This window comes from Tamandua tetradactyla, chromosome 16 (assembly GCF_023851605.1).
Source record: "Tamandua tetradactyla isolate mTamTet1 chromosome 16, mTamTet1.pri, whole genome shotgun sequence".
In the NCBI taxonomy this organism is placed as follows: domain Eukaryota; kingdom Metazoa; phylum Chordata; class Mammalia; order Pilosa; family Myrmecophagidae; genus Tamandua; species Tamandua tetradactyla.
In genome coordinates, this window is record NC_135342.1 from 69,521,715 (window position 1) to 69,541,477 (window position 19,763).

A 19,763-nucleotide genomic window follows, 5' to 3' on the forward strand; every position below is an offset into this window, starting at 1 on the left:
CTTGAACCTGGGAACAGATTTAAAGATATGAGAACAGAATTTATGATTTACATCGTTAAAACTTTGAAATAATTTCAGACCTACAGAGAAGTTATGGGACATTCATAAATAAATATTATTTATCTCTTCTTACCCAGCAACCTCAAAAAATGCTGGAAATACATAAATAGTTGAACTTCTATTAAATCTTGATTCTGCAGAGCAGTCTAAGGTCTTCATAAATGAAACTTCTCAAGTCAGGGAAATATACATTGACCTACTGCTGGGAATGGGAAAATCATAAGATCTTAAGTGTGATTTGTTGTCTGAAATGGGCTAGCCCTGATACTGAGGTCTATGTTAATTGATAGAGATGGTTTAACTATGCCCAAGTTTTGTCTCCTCTGTCCCCAAGTTGTGGGTCTTAGAGCTTCTTGCCTTTGAATTGATGGTCTGCTCACACCCCTGTAGGCTGGAGAGTTCAGATCAAGTCCTCCTCAATGTGACTCAAGCATGGCTTCTGGAGGCTTGGCTTGGCTCAGCCAGAGATGCTTTCATTAGAAGAATGAGAACCCCTGTTGGGGAGAATCAGAGTGAGGTAGCAATTGAGGGCACAGGTTTGGAGGAGACTGCCTGAGCTGAATCTCAGTTTTTCTGGTTGTTAGTTTTGGAACCTTGGGTAAGTTATTTATCAACACTGAGTTTTAATTCCCTTACCTCTAAAGTAAGATTTATAATAATAAAACTGTCCTACCAGACTGTTGTATGAATTAAATGAGTTTAGAGGAAGGGATATCACATCAGTCCAACAGTGCCCAACATATAGTAAGTGATAAATAGATGCAACTCCTGATTATTATTCTGTGTTGTTGGATAAAGATCTTGAATCCTTTTGGTTAGATTTATCACTTGCTACCTTTTAGTTTTTTTGATTATTACAATAAATAGTAGCTTTTAAAAGTTATACTTGTTGCAGGTATCTTGTGTATTCAGCAGGCTAAACTCCCACAGGTCTAATAGTTTGAATAGGAAACATCTGTATAGGAGATCCAAGAGAATAGCATCACCTACAAATAATGACTGTGCAGTTTCTTTTCTAATTCTCTTATGTGTCACTTCTCTTTCTTGTCTTAAGGTGCTAGCTAGTTCCTCCGAAAGAAAGTTTATTAGAATCTATCATCATGGGCATACTTGTATACTTATTATTTTTGAAGGAAATGCTTCCCTTTTGGTAGATACCCTTTATTCCCCTCTGCTCCTAGTTTCCTAATTTAAATATCACAAATGGATAGTTTATCAGAATTTTTCCTTGCATTTATTCAGTTGATCATCTGTTCTTTCCCCTTTCGTTTCTTAATGAGGTTAATTACATTAATAGATTTTCTGATGTTAACTAGTCTTTATTCTTGAAATAAACCCTACATGGTTATGGTATATTATTTTCCTATGTATTTCTAGATTTAATGTGGATTTTTTATATATGCTATGAAATTTGACTCATGGTTTTATTTTTATACTGTCTTGTTCTGTTATTAATATTAATGTAGTCTTGTAAAAGAAGTTGAGAATGCTGTTTCTTTTCTGGAAGATTTTGTATAAAAGCATATTAGAGATCTGGCTGCAAACAAATGGCACACTACACTCAAAGAGGCAAGTGAATCAAATTTAATGAAGTACCAAGGTGTGGACAGAATTAAGGGCACTAAAAGTGGATGGCACAGCACCTAGATACTGGCCATAGTGGGAAGCTGTTACCACCCTAAACTAAAGGGCAAAAGGAGGGAGCCATTGTAGAACCTGGTGGGAACTGTAGCGCTAGTAGAAGTGTCCCAGAGGACTTGCACAGCAGACAAAACCATTGCCCATCCATGGTGAGGCACAGAGGAAGCCAGGTTGATTAATACCCCAACCTTTCTCTCTTCCTACCCTCCAGTCTCCTGCTGATGCTTCTTGTTGGCCAAACACAGCAGGAATTTAGGAAGTAAGGGAACCTTGTCCAGACTTGTTAGCCTTGTGGAGCAGGCTGGAAAGTGGATCTGGAAGAAACAAATAAAGACAAAGGCGGTGTATCTGTTCTTTGAATGTGTGGTGGAACTCTCCTATAAAATCATCCTGTAAAACTATCTGGGCCTGAGACTTTTTGTTGTTGTTGTTGAGTAAGTAGATTTTTATCTAATTATTCAATATCTTTAATGTTATAGGTCTATTACAGGTTATTCTCGTGTCAGTTTTGACAAGGCATATATTTCAGTATAGGCTCTGCATCTATCACTGTACTATGTCTCCATTTCATTCCTAATATTGTTTGTGTGTTTTATTTTTACTTTTGATTAATCTTGCCAGAGGTCTATTAGTTTTATTTTCAAAGGACCAGCTTTTGATTTTGTCAATTATCTTTTTTTTTTAAAAATTTCATTGTTTACTGCTCTTAACTGTATTTTATGTTTTCTGCTTTCCTTGGACTTACTCTGTTGTTGTTTTCTTATTTCATGAGTTCGGACCTATGCTCATTGATTTTCAATCTTCTAATATGGTCATTTAAGCTCTAGAGTTTCTTTTTTTAAAAATATTTTTATTGAGAAATATTTGCACACATGCAGTCCATCGATAGTATACAATCAGCCGCTCACAATATCATCGCATAGTTGTGTATTCATCATAGAATTTCTTTTTGAGGATTTCTTTTTAGTTGGATCCCATGAACTTTTTATCTATACTGTGTTCTTTATCTTCCAGCTCTGTATATTTTCTAATTTCTATAATGATTTCTTTCCTGATTCATGAGTTATTTAGAAGTTTATTTTTAAATTTTCAATTTTTAAGTTAGTTTCTAACCTAATTGCTTTATAGTCCCAAAACAGTCTGTATCAGTTTGGGTTTATTGAAACTTGTTTTCTGGCGTACTACCTGGTCATTTTAAAAACATTTTTAGTTTGTGCTTGAGAAAGTTGTGTTGTAATTGTTGGGTGAGGTTTGATTCTGTATATCCTTTACCTCAAGCTCATTAATGTGTTGTTCAGATCTTCCATATCTTACTGCATTTTGTGGTTCTCGATCTACCAGTTCTTCAGAGAACTATGTTAAAATCTCTGTACGATTGTGGATTTGTTGGCTTCTCTTTATAATTTTGTCAAATTTTGCTCTGTAGAATTTGAGGTTTTCTTAAGTATAAAGTGGTTTGGAATTCTTTCATTGTCTTAGAGAATTGTTTTATCATTATGTAGAGACCATCTTTATCCCTAATAATTCTTTCCCTCTTGGACTTATTTTGTCTGAAATAAACTAACTTTATTTTGCAAATATTTACCTGGTATATCTTTTCCTAACCCTTTGCTTTCAGTACTTTCAGTATCTGTGTGCTGATATCTTAGGTATGTATATATGTATGTTTCCATTTCAGATTAGGATGGATTTTTTCCATCCTAACCTGAAACTGTATTTTAATTGGCATTTAATCCATTTAAGAGTAGTGTGATTACAATTATATATTATTTCTAATATCTTATATTGTGCTATTTACTGTATGTTTTGTTTACATTTTTCTCTATTCCTGCCTTCGATTAGATAGTTTGAATTTTCTTTATCCTACCCCTCTCTCCCTACTTCCCTCCATTCCCCACCATATGGAAGTGTTCAGTTTTTTTAGAGACTACCCTTAAATTTTGGGCCTGCATATTGGAATTACAATCTAAAGTTAAATCAGAATCTCTAATCTCTTCCCAAATTATATTATATTAGACTATATCCCATAGTCTGTCTTACATATTGCTGTGGTCCAACATTATAATTCTACTTAGTTTTTATACCACAGAATTAATTGTTGCTGTTTTTATTTGATAAAGTCTACTTGTTTGGACTCATCTACCTGCTAACCAGGTCCTTTGCTTACTGTCCTTCTTACATTATACTTCATCCTTCTGACTTAAATTTCCTTCTTCCAGAGATAGGCTTTTAAAATTTTTCAGTGAAGATCTATTAGTAGTAAATGCTGGGTTTTTTTGCTTGTTTATAAGTGTTTTTATTTGCCATAACTAGTGAATGAAAACTTAGCTATATATAAAAACCTGAGTTGACTGTTATCTTCTTTCAGCAATCAGAAATAATTTTTTTAGTTATCCCATTATCTTCTGGCTTCTAGCATTGTAGTAGAGAAGTCTGCTGTCAGTTAGTTTGGTTCTTTCCTCTTAGCTGCTTTTTTTTGCATGGGTGGGCACAGGGAAACGAATCTTAGCTGCTTTTATATCTTCTTTTTTGTTCATGGTATCCTGTGTACTTACTGTAAAGTGTTCAGGGTTTGGTTTATTTTTATTTATTCTCCTTGATATTTGTCGTTCTTGAATCTGAGATTTCATGTCTTTCAGAACATTTGAGAAATTCTCAGCCATTTATCTCTTCATATTTTCCCTTTCTTTTATTCTCTCCCATCTCTTTTGGAATTCTGAGAAGTTGTATAGTGGACCTTCTTATTCCATTCTTCATGTTTCTTTATATTCTTTATATTTTTAATATTTAATAATATTTTTTAAATATTTATATTTTCTGACTCTTTATCTCTGTACATAGTAATCTGGGTAATTTCTTAAATCTGCCTTCCCAGTGCACTAATTCTTCATTTACCTGCTGTTTAGCCCATATCCCAAGTTTTATATTTTAGTGCAGTCCAGTTTGAATTCCTTGGAATAATGAGTTCTTTACTGCATTGACTTCCATTGTGTATAATAAATAAACAAAAATCATTAAATTAGTTTACTTCCATGGTTCTAGTTTTCTTAATGGAAAAATAAATGGGGTTGCCTGGCTGCTTTCTGTAAGTTCTCTTCCTGCTCAAAAATTCCATGAAGCCATATCACCCTGGCATTATACTGTTCTCAAGAACTGTGAACAAGGGGGCAGGAAACTGGAAGCCCATCATTGTTTTGTTCTCCATTCCCAGAGGAAGAACAGCTCCTGAGTCATATAGGGAAACCTTTCAGCAATGTAACCTCTTGGGGGCTCACAGCTGTGGCAAGAATCTATTTCTGTGTCAACAGAAGGCTTAACTCTTCCTCTGTACTCAGGATATGCAGAGAGAGGCTACATGATTAACTTTTAGTGCTTTCTGTTTTCTAAGAAAGCGGGATTTATTCTGTCTTCTTCTAGACTGTGCTTTACTGTAGCCTCTAGCAACACTTGGCTATTTACATTTAAACTTAAAAAAAAATTCCGTTCTTGAGTCACACTAGCCACATTTTAAGTGCTCAAGAGCCTCACATTTCAAGTGGGTACCATAATTGAACAGCACAGCTACAGAACATTTCCACCATTTTAAAAAGTTATATTGGACAGTGCTTTTCTAGACTCTTCCACAGTATTCTTACAGGTGATACAGAATTGGTAAATGAGTAATTTCAGAAAGTGGATCAAGTGAATCTGTTGATGCCCCGAATCTGGAAGGCTTTCTTTAGAGTTACTGCCATTCTGTACCATGTCTAAATAGTATGTATTCAGCAAGAATAGTATGTTCAAGGATGATTTACGAGATGAGATGCTGAACCCAAGCCCACTTGTCTTACCTGAAATTTGATACAATGAAAAGAGGGGCAGCCAGGTAAATAGCAAAATAAATGAACCTTCATGGTGGACAGGCTTTGGGGACATGGAGAAAAATTTATGCATGATTTATTGATTTTATTCAACTGTATTTAACTGAAAATAGGGAGGATGAGTTTGTAAGGTGACTGAAGGAAAAATCAGTCCATGGTCTTGATTATATGAAATTTGACTCGGTTTGGAAATTCCTTGTGATGAAATCTTCTGTCTCCACCCCTTTGCTATCGCATTTTCCTTTGTAGTGCTAAAAAACAGTTAAAGGTTCACAGTGACTGGACTAGTTAGACCAGGAGTAAGACCAGCATGTGTCACACCAGCCCTCCCCCCGACAGCTTATGCAGAGAAGCTTACTGGCTCTACCCTTTTTCCTCACCTACAGCAGACGTTGCTAAAGCTTACTTTACTCTTTATCCTGGAGCCCTCCACAGACTCAGAATCCTTCTCAACACAGAGCTCCAGGGACCCACACTCCATACTAACCAGCTGGAATTGGCGTGTGAGACTAAATTTGTTTACTTTCCCTTGCTGGAATTTGTGGCTTGGAGTTTGCTCTTCAGAGAAGACATATTATTCTTGCTGATTGCAGAGTTCCTATTACGTGCCAAATGTGTTTGTTGAGAAAGTCTTTTTTAACCATTGATCTTCGGTATTTATGCCCATAGCAGAGTAGATGCCTAAGTAGAAGTTGTTCAGTGAAGGTACCTCATTGTAGGTAAAAAAGGATGGTAATGATTTAGAGGTAAATATAAAGGTGATTTCTAGAAGAAAAGGCTTAAATACTTACTCCAATCCAAAGACTTTTGTATGATTGGGAAAGATGACTTGGAATTGACTTTCTGGAAGAAATTAATCTGAAATAAAAAGATAGTCTGTAAAATGACTGGGAAGGGTTTAAATAGAGATTCAGAAACTGCATTTGAAGAAGAAAGAGGAAGAAATTGTTAAAGAAAAAAAATGCCCTAGAGCCGGTGAAGGATTGAAAAGGAATGAACTGTAGGAACAGAAAGTAACAGCCCTTTGTGACTTCCAAATCACTGTTTTTTGTTTTTAGGCAAATCTGGATGCAATGTTTCTTCCTTTTTTTTTCACTCTGATCACAAAGGTAATCAGAATATTCATTGTAGAGATTTCAAACAGGGTAGAAAGCAAAAGTTCCCCATGATCCCTTTGGTATGTGTTTGTCTACATTTTTACCCCTGTGGATGAATGGATATTTATAAAACAGTAGAAAGCATATTATGCTTCCTGTTTTGCAACTTGATTCTTAAATCTGATGTCTTTTTTTATCATTCCATATTGTTGCATTTGCATGTGTGGATTTTGTTTTGTTTTTGTCTCTGTGTAATTTCCAGAAACTTGTACATAGAAGTGAAACTTATTCACAGCAAATCCCAACTCCCCACCCTACCCCCACCCACTGGGCATTGTGTCTGTTTGGGTAGAATCATGATAAATTGAGTTATTGCCCAAGAAGTTTGCCCTGAAGTGCTGTTTACCCTTTTACCTCATTTCCAGAGAGGCCATACTACTATTTTGTGAAAGTTTCTCTGTAAGTTGTTATAAGGATGATGCAGGGAAAGATCACATAGCCCCTTCTATAAAATGAGTTGGTTTTTAGAGAGCCATTCATTTAAGCTAGAAAGAGCCCCAAACTGGGCCCCAACCGCAGAGGGCATTTGGTAAATAAATAATACTGGTCAATAGGATCATAGGGGCCTGTCCTTTCTCTCAGCCTTTAGCTCTGAAGCAATCCAGATATGTCTAACTAGTTCCAGAGTTCACTGCTTCTTCTCATTTTTCTTTCTGGTGGGGTGATTACTCCTGCAGTGACTAGACTAGAGCATAAGAAATTTTTATCTTGGAGCCACAGTCTGAGCAGTTCTAAGAGAAAGGGCTGTGCAGTGGGAGGGGGAAGTTTCCAGTTGGTAGTTTCCGGTAAGAGGCAGCTAGCTAATCATGACTCTGGACTCAGCCTGATGCTTTTGCTTTCTTGGGTGCTGCAAACAGAAACTGTCCCACACGCAGCATGCTGATGGGGCCTGCAGCAATCTCCTGGGGCCTGACATCTGTCTGAGATTATGTACCATGGAGAAATCCCATATGAGATCGATTCCGACATCGGCACAGTCTGAATCTCCTTCTTCCTCCAGGGATCTATGAAGTAATAAAATGTCCAGTAAAGAAGTAATAAAATGTCCAGAAAAGGAGTGTCTGTTTTGCTTGTGAAAGGACTGTTGTCTGTTCCTAAAAGTACATGTGAAATTTTCTAGGGAAGAAAAAGCACTCCTTCCTAGGTTTTTAAATTTTTTAATACGTTGCTATTACATGTGACTGAGACCAACCATGGGGGCAAGAAGTGAAGGCACTGGCACAGAATCTGGAAATAGAGTTTAGAATGGAGTTAGAACCCATCACCATCAATGAGGTCGCTATTTATAGAGTGCCAGTGAGCTCAGAACACCTTTGGATGGCATGTGTCCTTTTCTCCATTCCCCCAGAAAGCAGAGAAACAGGAGCAGATTGGCAAAAGTACTTGGAAAAATTCTGTAATGATTTGAGATTCAGCCAGGCTTAATTTTTGCATCTTGAACTCTTCCCTACTGAAATTTCTGCCTTTATAACAGTCTGTTTTTGTTGGTTATGGCATCTTTTTTGAAAAAGGAACATGAGGAAGCATAACCAGCAGTAGTATGTAATAACAATATTAGTATAGCAGACATCTATTTAATGCTTACTTAATTTAAATGTCAGGCACAATTCCAATTCCTTGATATATATTAATCTTGCCGTTTCCACCCTGTGAGGTGGGTACTGTTATAATCCTCATTTTACAGATAAGAAAACTGTGCCAAAGAGTTTAGGAAACTTGTGCAATGTCATATCGCTATAAAGTGATGTAGCGCTAATAAATGGCATCTCCTCATGTTCTTCTTAAGTTGCCATCAGTATGGGCATCAAAAATTAAATTGTAGGTTTTTTTTCATCTCTGTAACCTACCCACTATTCGTGAACTTATAGCATTCTTTGTCGTCTCATGAAATGGTGGAGAAATAGAACACATTTTCCTATCTTGTCAACCGTAAGAATTGCCTCCAGTGACTGCATTTTTCTGCACTTTCTTACAACACCAATCCGCTCAACATTCTTTGACCCCAGAGGGACCCAGAACAGTCTGATATTGATCCTGTTTCCTTCTTTTTGTCCCTCACCCCCTCACGCCCGTACCTGGCTCCTTAAATGACTCAAATTCCCATTCTGTAGTCAGTCATTATAATCACTGCCTCATGTAACATACCCTTAACTCCCTTGCCCCTCTTTTAATTTGTCACATTGTTTGCCTCAATCACAACCCTGGTTAAATCCAAATCTCTGCCAGCTCTGGGTATATATTATGGAGCCACTGGGCTTGGCTGGAGGAAACACAAGTATATTGACCTGCCCCACTCTGAATTCATGATCATGACTCTCAAGCAGGCCCCTAATGCTGCCGGGAAACCCTGGGGCATTGCCCTTGCCCACCCACTCTCCTGTCCTCCTAGAGGACTGTTCTACCTTCTCTCTTTCCAAAACTCCTTTCTCAGACTTTGCTGATGAATTTCCTATTTCTCTGAGAAAACAGAAGTTAAAGGAGACCTCCCACCTGCACTTACCACATTATCTAACCTCCTACTTGCATATTTGCTCTTTTCCCCTTCCTGCTTCTGTGTATGAGCTGTCCATGCTCCAGGCATGGTCCATGGCCTCCACTTGAGCACTAGATTGCATTCCCACTTGCCTTGTCATGAGCAGCCTTCCTATGCTCTCTCCTAAATGTTGCTTCTCTGGTGGCAAATTCCTGTCGGCATACAGACATGGTAGTATTTCTTCCGTCTTGAAAACAGCAGCAACAATGACAAATAAAACCTCTTGATTCCACTTCTCCTCCAGATACTACCCCACTTCTCTACTTCCTTTTATAGCAGTATTCCTAAGAGTTCTCTTTTCTTGCTCTTCTGATTTTCTCCTTCTGTCCTTCTGGAACCCACTCTTATCAAGTATTTATTTGCCCTCACGACTCAGTTGAAACCGCTCTTTTCAGTCACTGATGGTGTATGGGTGGTTCAGTGGTAGAATGCTCACCTTCCATGTAGGAAACCTGGATTTGATTCCCGGACCATGCACCTAAAAGAGAAATATAAAAGAAGCAAAGTCACTGAGGACCTTCTTGCTAAATCCAGTAGCACAATTCTCAATTTATGTGAAAGACATCTGCATTGGACACAGATGATCACTCTGTTCTCTTTGAAACACTTTGTTCATTTGCTTCCAGTATACCACACTCCCATAATTTTCTTCCTGCCTCTCTCATTAATCTTGTCTCCCTTGCTGATTCCTTATCATCTCTTCTACCTCTAACACTGAAGGGCATGGACCATATGCATACTGTGAGTATGCTGATGACTCCAAATTTTACATCTCCAACTGGAATGCTCCCTTGAGTTTTTCTTTTAAACTGCTCTATTAAGATATAATTCAAATGCCATACGTTCACCCATTAGAAGTATACAAGCCAATGGTTTTTAGTGTATTTACAGTGTAACCATCACCACTATAAATTTTAAAACATTTTCATCATCCCCCAAAGAAACTCTATAACCTGTAGCAATCACTCCCTATTTTCCTCTCCTCCCAGCATCTGGCAACTACTAATCTGTTTTCTGGCCCTATAAATTTATCTATTCCGGACATTTCATATAAATGGAATCAAACAATATGTAGCCTTTGTATCTGGGTTCTTTCACTTAGCATAATGTTTTCAGGGTTCACTGTGTTGTAACAGATACCAGTGTCTCATTCCATTTTATTGCCAAATAATATTCCATTGTATGGATATACCACATTTTACTTATTCATTCACTAGTTGATACATATTTGGATTATTTCCATTTTTTATCTACTGCGAAAATATTGCTATGAGCATTCATGTACAGATTTTTGTGTGGACAGACATTTTCATTTCTCTTGGATAGGTACCTAGGAGAGGAATTGGTATGTATTTTTAACCTTTTTGGAGCGCCGTAAGACTGTTTCGAAAGCAGCTGTACTATTTTATGTTCCCACCAGAAGTGTATGAAGCTTCCAATTTCTCTACATTCTCACCCACACTTATCTTTCTTATTATAGCCATCCTAATGGGTATGAAGTGGTATCTCATTGTGATTTCCCTTGAACATAAGCCTTGTGTATCCGTTATTTGATATCTCTGCTTGGGTGTCGCATGTTCAAAACTGATTCCTGAGTTCCCAGCAAACATGCTTTTCCTGTAATCTTCTCGGTAGATGACAATCTTGGAGTCATCATTGACTCTTCTTTTGTCTTCAAACTCACTTCTGTTCCGTAAACAAATTCTGTTGGCTGAACCTTTAGAACATACCCAGAAATTGATCTTCACTGCTTCCATCCAGGCCCAAGCTGCATCAGCTCTTAGTTGCATTGTTGCAAAAACTTCCTAACCAGTCTCCCTAATTCTGCTCTTGCCCTCCTTGAGTCCCCACATGTCAACCAGAAAGATCCTGTTAAAGTGGAGGCCAGGTAGTGTTAGTTCTCTGCTCAGAACCCTCCACTGTCTTCCCACATCTCAGAATAAGCACAGTGGCTACAAGGCCCTAAATAATCCAGACCCCCAAAACCTTTCAGTGCCTCTCCTGCCTCTCCCTTCTTTGTTGGCTTATCTACTCTGGCCACAGCAGCCTCCTGCTGTTCCTGAAACCCCTCTGATCCCTTTCTTCTCCTTAGTTCTTTCCTCAAATGTCACCTTTTCTAGTGAGGCCTTCCCTTGTAATCCTATCTAGCATTGCAAATACCTCCCTCACCCTGACCTCTCTGCCTTTGCTGTTTATTTTCACCTGAGCCCTGGCCATAATGTAACATAGCATATGCTTTTTTATTTTGCTTATTGTCTTTCTCCCCCACTAGATGTAAACTCTGTGAGGGCAGAGATTTGTCTTGTTTACTGCTGTATCCCCAAAGCCTAGTTCAGTATTTGGCACACAGGAAGCACTTCAGTAAATATTTCATCAGAATGAATGGAAGAGTGCTTGAAGAAGTAATTTGGTAATTAGATATGTAGTGCATATATTTTTTTAAGTGTAGCTCAACAGTATTTTAAAAGCTATAACTCCTTGCATGTGAACTTTTTTTGAAGTGACAGTTAAATGCATCTTTTCTAGTTTGCTAGCTGCCGGAATGCAATATACCAGAAACAGAATGGCTTTTAGAAAGGGGAATTTAATAACTTGCTAGTCTGTAGTTGTAAGACCAAGAAAATGTACCAATTAAAACAAGTCTATAGAAATGTCCAATCTAAGGCATCCAGAAAGATACCTTGGTTCACGAAGGCCGATGAAGTTCAGGGTTTCTTTCTCATGTAGAAGGGCACATGGCAAACACAGTCAGAATTTCTCTGTCATCTGGAAAGGCACATGATGAACATGGTCAGAGTTCCTCTCTCATCTGGAAGGGCACATGCTGAACATGGCGTCATCTGCTAACTTCTTCTCCTGGCTTCCTGTTTCATGAAGCTCCTTGGGAGGCATTTTCCTTCTTCATCTCCAAAGGTTGCTGGCTATTGGGTTCTGCTTCTCACGGTTATGTCGTTCTGCTCTGCTCTCTTGGAATCTCCAATCTCCAAAATGTTTCCTCTTTTATAGGACAGTCTCAAACATACAATACTGAATAGGAATTAGAAGAGATGGCTGCCTTTACATGGGATTAGGATTAAAAAATGGCTTTTCTAGGGAACATACATTCTTTCAAACCAGCACAGCATCTTTTAAAATATAGTCACAAATAAAGGAAATATTCAGTATAATGGTTTCTTTAAAAATTCATAGAATTTTAAATTTGGAGGCAGCTTCAGACTATTTTATTGGTGGCAACTGCTTACTGATCTCTTTTCATAGGTAATTAATAACTCTACAGAAGCCACCTGAATATTGTATATTTCTAAAAGTTTATTCACTTGCATGTAATTTCAGAATTGGTCCCATGTAAAATAATGGAAATGTAGATAGAGCTGTTAGTTCTTACGTGATTTAATTTTATCAAGATATGTGGATTTAACTTACTTTAATATAGACAAACTTTCCATTTTCATCCATTTTATTATTTATATTAAAGTAATTATCCATCTTCTATATATTCTTTTCTTGAACCAAATGAAATATTTTCCTAAGGTCAAGATGGTAAAGAGAAATGAACGTGATGAATGTCTTTACTAAAACACCAATAAATTTGTCAAACTCAAAAAGAAAGAGCTTTAATTCCATTTTTTATGTTGTATTTTCTAAAACTTATTGAGATATAATTTTCATACAAAAGTGTTTTCACTTTAAGTAACAGTTACATGAGGTATGACAAATATGTATATCCATGTAACCACCACTACAATTAAGGTATGCAACATTTCCATCCATCTGAAAATCTCCCATGTGCCCTTTTATAGTCAATTCTACTGTCCATTCTTGTCTCAGGTAACCACTTTCTGTCCACTATAGGTTGTTATTGCCTTTTCTTGATTTCATATTCACTATACAGTATGTATCCTTTTGTGTCTCTATTTTGAAACTCATTCATGTTATTACCTGCAAATATTCGTTCCTTTTTATTGCTGAGTAATATTTCATTGCTTGGATATACAACAATTTGTTTCTTCATTCTCCTGTTAATGGGCATTTGAGTTGTTTCCAGTTTGAGACTACCATGAATAAAGCGGCTGTGGAAGTTTGTGTAGAAGGCCTTGTGCAAACTATGTGTACATTTTTCTTGGTTGGATACCTAGGAGTGGAATTGCTGGGTCAAATGGTCAATGTGTTTAACTCTATGAGAAACTACCAAACTGTTTTCCAAAGTGGTTATACAATTTTGTATTCCCATCGGCAGTGTATGAGAGTTTGAGTTGCTCCATATCCTCACCAACACTCGGTATCGTCTTTTTTAATTTTATATTTTGTTAATTTTTATTCGCAAACACGCTGTACTCACCAAGCAAAAACTCCTCATGCTCACTTCTGAATGGAACTATTCAGAGAAGATTAGCGTGGTCTGTGTGCAAGGATGACATGCAAATTTTTAAAGCATTCCATTTTTTTTAAACATTAACATATATAATCAGTAATTCACAATACCATCACTTAGTTGCATATTCATATTTCTTAGAACATTTACATCAATTCAGAAAAAGAAATAAAAAGACAACAGAAAAAGAAATAAAACGAAAACAGAAAAAAAAAAGATTATACATACCATACCCCTTATCCCTCGCTTTCATTGATCACTAGCATTTCAAACTAAATTTATTTTTACATTTGTTCCCCCTATTATTTATTTTTATTCCATATGTTCTACTTGTCTGTTGACAAGGTCGATAAAAGGGGCATCAGACACAAGGTTTTCACAATCACACAGTCACATTGTGAAAGCTATATCATTATTCAATCATCCTCAAGAAACATGGCTACTGGAACACAGCTCTACATTTTCAGGCAGTTCCCTCCAGCCTCTCCATTACATCTTGAATAACAAGATGACATCTACTTAATGCATAAGAATAACCTCCAGGATAACCTCTCAACTCTGTTTGGAATCTCTCAGCCATTGACACTTTGTCTCATTTCACTCTTCCCCCTTTTGGTCGAGAAGGTTTTCTCAGTCCCTTGATGCTGAGTTTCAGCTCATTCTAGGATTTCTGTCCCATGTTGCCAGGAAGTCCACACTCCTGGGAGTCATGTCCCACGTAGACAGGGGGAGGGTGGTGAGATTGCTTGTTGTGTTGGCTGGACAGAGAGGCCACATCTGAGCAACAAAAGAGGCTCTCTTGGGGGTGACTCTTAGACCTAAATTTTAAGTAGACTTGACCTATCCTTTGTGGGGTTAAGTTTCATATAAACGAACCCCAAGACTATAGCTTTGGTTGTCCACACTGCTTGTGGGAATATCAAAAATTCAACTTGGGGAAGTTGCATTTCATATTTTTTAATACCACTGAACTGTATACTTGAATGTGGTTTAAATGAAAAATTCTATGTTGTATATATGTTACCAGAATGAAAATTTAAAAAACAAAACAAAACACCTGTAGAATGGTACAATACAAAGAGTGAACCCTCATGGAAACTATGGACTTTAGTTAATATAATTACGATAATATTGGTTCATCAGTTTTAATGAAGGTACCACATTAACTCAAAATAATAGGAAACTTCTTTGGGGGTGTGTGAAAAGTAATATCAAGGGTGGGTTATGGGAACTCTATACTTTCTGCATCACTTTTCTGTAAAGTCACAACTGCTCTGTTAAAAAGTAGTCCCCTCAACCCCATTCCCTGGTAACCTCTAATCTGCCTTCTGTCCCAGTAAATTTGTGACATAATAAAATATTTCTCCTTATGTACCTTGCTTATTTCACTCAACAGAATGTTTTCACGGTTCGTCCGTGTTGCAGAGTGTCTCAGAACTTCATTGTTTCTTATGACCAAGTAATATTTGATTGTGTGTATGAACTATATTTTGTTTTTCTATTTATTGATTGATGGATAATTGGGTTGTTTCTACTTTTTTACTACTGTGACTAATCCTGATATAAACTGTAGTGTACAAGTAATGTACACTACTTGTTTGAGACCCTGTTTTCACTTTCTTTGGGTGTATACTTGGAAGTGAAATTGCTGGATCCTAAGGTAATTCTATGTTTAACTTTTTGAGGAACTGCCATATGACTACACCATTTTATATTCTCACCAACAATACACTAGAATTCCAGTTTCTCCATATATTCTCCATTATTTGTTATTTTTATTTTAAAAAAATGGTCATCCTTGTGGGTGTGAAGTGGTATCTCATTGTGGTCTTGATTTGCATTTCCCTGATGGCTAATAATGTTGAGCACTTCTCATATGTTCATTGGCCATTTGTATATCCTCTTTGGTAAAAACTGTTCGAGTCCTTTGTCCATTTCTTAATTTGGTTGTCTGTCTTCTTATTGTTGTATTGTAGAAGTTCTTTTTTTTTTTTTTTTACCTTGTATATTGATTTATCTTGGTTTTAACTATATCAGTTTCATTACATCTTTAATTGGAGTTTGATGTTTTTTAGTTTTTTTTTATTTATTTTTTATTTTTTATTAATTAACGGAAAAAAAAAAGAAATTAACCCAACATTTAGAAATCATACCATTCTACATATGCAATCAGTAATTCTTAACATCATCACATAGTTGCATGATCATCGTTTCTTAGTACATTTGCATCGGTTTAGAAGAACTAGCGACACACCAGACAAAGATATAGAATGTTAATATAGAGAAAAGAAATAAAAGTAATAATAATAATAATAAACAAACAAAGAAAAACAAAAACAAACAAACAAACAAAACCTATAGCTCAGATGCAGCTTCATTCAGTGTTTTAACATGATTACTTTACAATTAGATATTGTGCTGTCCATTTTTGAGTTTTTGTATCTAGTCCTGTTGCACAGTCTGTATCCCTTCAGCTCCAATTACCCATTATCTTACCCTGTTTCTAACTCCTGCTGGACTCTGTTACCAATGACCTATTCCAAGTTTATTCTCGAATGTCGGTTCACATCAGTGGGACCATACAGTATTTGTCCTTTAGTTTTTGGCTAGACTCACTCAGCATAATGTTCTCTAGGTCCATCCATGTTATTACATGCTTCATAAGTTTATCCTGTCTCAAAGCTGCATAATATTCCATCGTATGTATATACCACAGTTTGTTTAGCCACTCGTCTGTTGATGGACATTTTGACTGTTTCCATCTCTTTGCAATTGTAAATAACGCTGCTATAAACATTGGTGTGCAAATGTCCGTTTGTGTCTTTGCCCTTAAGTCCTTTGAGTAGATACCCAGCAATGGTATTGCTGGGTCGTATGGCAACTCTATATTCAGCTTTTTGAGGAACCGCCAAACTGCCTTCCACAGTGGTTGCACCATTTGACGTTCCCACCAACAGTGGATAAGTGTGCCTCTTTCTCCGCATCCTCTCCAGCACTTGTCATTTTCGGTTTTGTTGATAATGGCCATTCTGGTGGGTGTGAGATGATATCTCATTGTGGTTTTGATTTGCATTTCTCTAATGGCCAGGGACATTGAGCATCTCTTCATGTGCCTTTTGGCCATTTGTATTTCCTCTTCTGGTAGGTGTCTGTTCAAGGCCTTTTCCCATTTTGTAATTGGGTTGGCTGTCTTTTTGTTGTTGAGTTGAACAATCTCTTTATAAATTCTGGATACTAGACCTTTATCTGATATGTCATTTCCAAATATTATCTCCCATTGTGTAGGCTGTCTTTCTACTTTCTTGATGAAGTTCTTTGATGCACAAAAGTGTTTAATTTTGAGGAGTTCCCATTTATTTATTTCCTTCTTCAGTGCTCTTGCTTTAGGTTTAAGGTCCATAAAACCGCCTCCAATTGTAAGTTTCGTAAGATATCTCCCTACATTTTCCTCTAACTGTTTTGTGGTCTTAGACCTAATGTTTAGATCTTTGATCCATTTTGAGTTAACTTTTGTATAGGATGTGAGATATGGGTCTTCTTTCATTCTTTTACATATGGATATCCAGTTCTCTAGGCACCATTTATTGAAGAGACTGTTCTGTCCCAGGTGAGTTGGCTTGACTGCCTTATCAAAGATCAAATGTCCATAGATGAGAGGGTCTATATCTGAGCACTCTATTCGATTTCATTGGTTGATATATCTATCTTTATGCCAATACCATGCTGTTTTGACCACTGTGGCTTCATAATATGCCTTAAAGTCTGGCAGTGCGAGACCTCCAGCTTCGTTTTTTTTCCTCAAGATGTTTTTTGCAATTCGGGGCACCCTGCCCCTCCAGATAAATTTGCCTATTGGTTTTTCTATTTCTGAAAAATAAGTTGTTGGGATTTTGATTGGTATTGCATTGAATCTGTAGATCAATTTAGGTAGGATTGACATCTTAACTATATTTAGTCTTCCAATCCATGAACACGGTATGCCCTTCCATCTATTTAGGTCTTCTGTGATTTCTTTTAGCAGTTTTTTGTAGTTTTCTTTATATAGGTTTTTTGTCTCTTTGGTTAAATTTATTCCTAGGTATTTTATTCTTTTAGTTGTAATTGTAAATGGGATTCGTTTCTTGATTTCCCCCTCAGCTTGTTCATTATTAGTGTATAGAAATGCTACAGATTTTTGAATGTTGATTTTGTAACCTGCTACTTTGCTGTACTCATTTATTAGCTCTAGTAGTTTTGTTGTGGATTTTTCCGGGTTTTCGACGTATAGTATCATATCATCTGCAAACAGTGATAGTTTTACTTCTTCCTTTCCAATTTTGATGCCTTGTATTTCTTTTTCTTGTCTAATTGCTCTGGCTAGAACCTCCAACACAATATTGAATAATAGTGGTGATAGTGGACATCCTTGTCTTGTTCCTGATCTTAGGGGGAAAGTTTTCAATTTTTCCCCATTGAGGATGATGTTAGCTGTGGGTTTTTCATATATTCCCTCTATCATTTTAAGGAAGTTCCCTTGTATTCCTATCTTTTGAAGTGTTTTCAACAGGAAAGGATGTTGAATCTTGTCAAATGCCTTCTCTGCATCAATTGAGATGATCATGTGATTTTTCTGCTTTGATTTGTTGATATGGTGTATTACATTAATTGATTTTCTTATGTTGAACCATCCTTGCATACCTGGGATGAATCCTACTTGGTCATGATGTATAATTCTTTTAATGTGTTGTTGGATTCGATTTCCTAGAATTTTATTGAGGATTTTTGCATCTATATTCATTAGAGAGATTGGTCTGTAGTTTTCTTTTTTTGTAATATCTTTGCCTGGTTTTGGTATGAGGGTGATGTTGGCTTCGTAAAATGAATTAGGTAGTTTTCCCTCCACTTCGATTTTTTTGAAGAGTTTGAGTACGGTTGGTACTAATTCTTTCTGGAGTGTTTGGTAGAATTCACATGTGAAGCCATCTGGTCCTGGACTTTTCTTTTTGGGAAGCTTTTGAATGACTGATTCAATTTCTTTACTTGTGATTGGTTTGTTGAGGTCATCTATTTCTTCTTGAGTCAAAGTTGGTTGTTCATGCCTTTCTAGGAAGTTGTCCATTTCATCTACATTGTTGTATTTATTAGCATAAAGTTGTTGATAGTATCCTGTTATTACCTCCTTTATTTCTGTGAGGTCAGTGGTTATGTCTCCTCTTCCATTTCTGATCTTATTTATTTGCATCCTCTCTCTTCTTCTTTTTGTCAATCTGCTAAGGGCCCATCAATCTTATTGATTTCTCATAGAACCAACTTCTGGTCTTATTGATTTTCTCAATTGTTTTCATGTTCTCAATTTCATTTATTTCTGCTCTAATCTTTGTTATTTCTTTCCTTTTGCTTGCTTTGGGGTTAGTTTGCTGTTCTTTCTCCAGTTCTTCCAAGTGGACAGTTAATTCCCGAATTTTTGCCCTTTCTTCTTGTTTGATATAGGCATTTAGGGCAATAAATTTCCCTCTTAGCACTGCCTTTTCTGCGTCCCATAAGTTTTGATATGTTGTGTTTTCATTTTCATTCGCCTCGAGGTATTTGCTAATTTCTCTTGCAATTTCTTCTTTGACCCACTCGTTGTTTGAGAGTGTGTTGTTGAGCCTCCACATATTTGTGAATTTTCTGGCACTCCGCCTATTATTGATTTCCAACTTCATTCCTTTATGATCCGAGAAAGTGTTGTGTATGATTTCAATCTTTTTAAATTTGTTAAGACTTGCTTTGTGACCCAGCATATGGTCTATCTTTGAGAATGATCCATCAGCACTTGAAAAAAAGTTGTATCCTGCTGTTGTGGGATGTAATGTCCTATAAATGTCTGTTAAGTCTAGCTCATTTATAGTAATATTCAGATTCTCTATTTCTTTATTGATCCTCTGTCTAGATGTTCTGTCCATTGATGAGAGTGGTGAATTGAAGTCTCCAACTATTATGGTAGATGTGTCTATTTCCCTTTTCAGTGTTTGCAGTGTATTCCTCACGTATTTTGGGGCATTCTGGTTCAGTGCGTAAACATTTATGATTGTTATGTCTTCTTGTTTAATTGTTCCTTTTATTAGTATATAGTGTCCTTCTTTGTCTCTTTTAACTGTTTTACATTTGAAGTCTAATTT

At 36.7% G+C, this 19,763-nt stretch overlaps 1 protein-coding gene and 1 non-coding gene across 10 annotated transcripts in view; both read left to right on the forward strand.

The window, feature by feature from the left end:
* Positions 1 to 19,763, forward strand: part of ZNRF1 (zinc and ring finger 1) — a 112,875-nt gene that overhangs the window by 14,617 nt on the left and 78,495 nt on the right. The window lies entirely within an intron of this gene.
* Positions 13,593 to 13,697, forward strand: LOC143660451 (U6 spliceosomal RNA). The gene has a single exon (XR_013164051.1). It is a non-coding gene; the product is annotated as a U6 spliceosomal RNA (small nuclear RNA).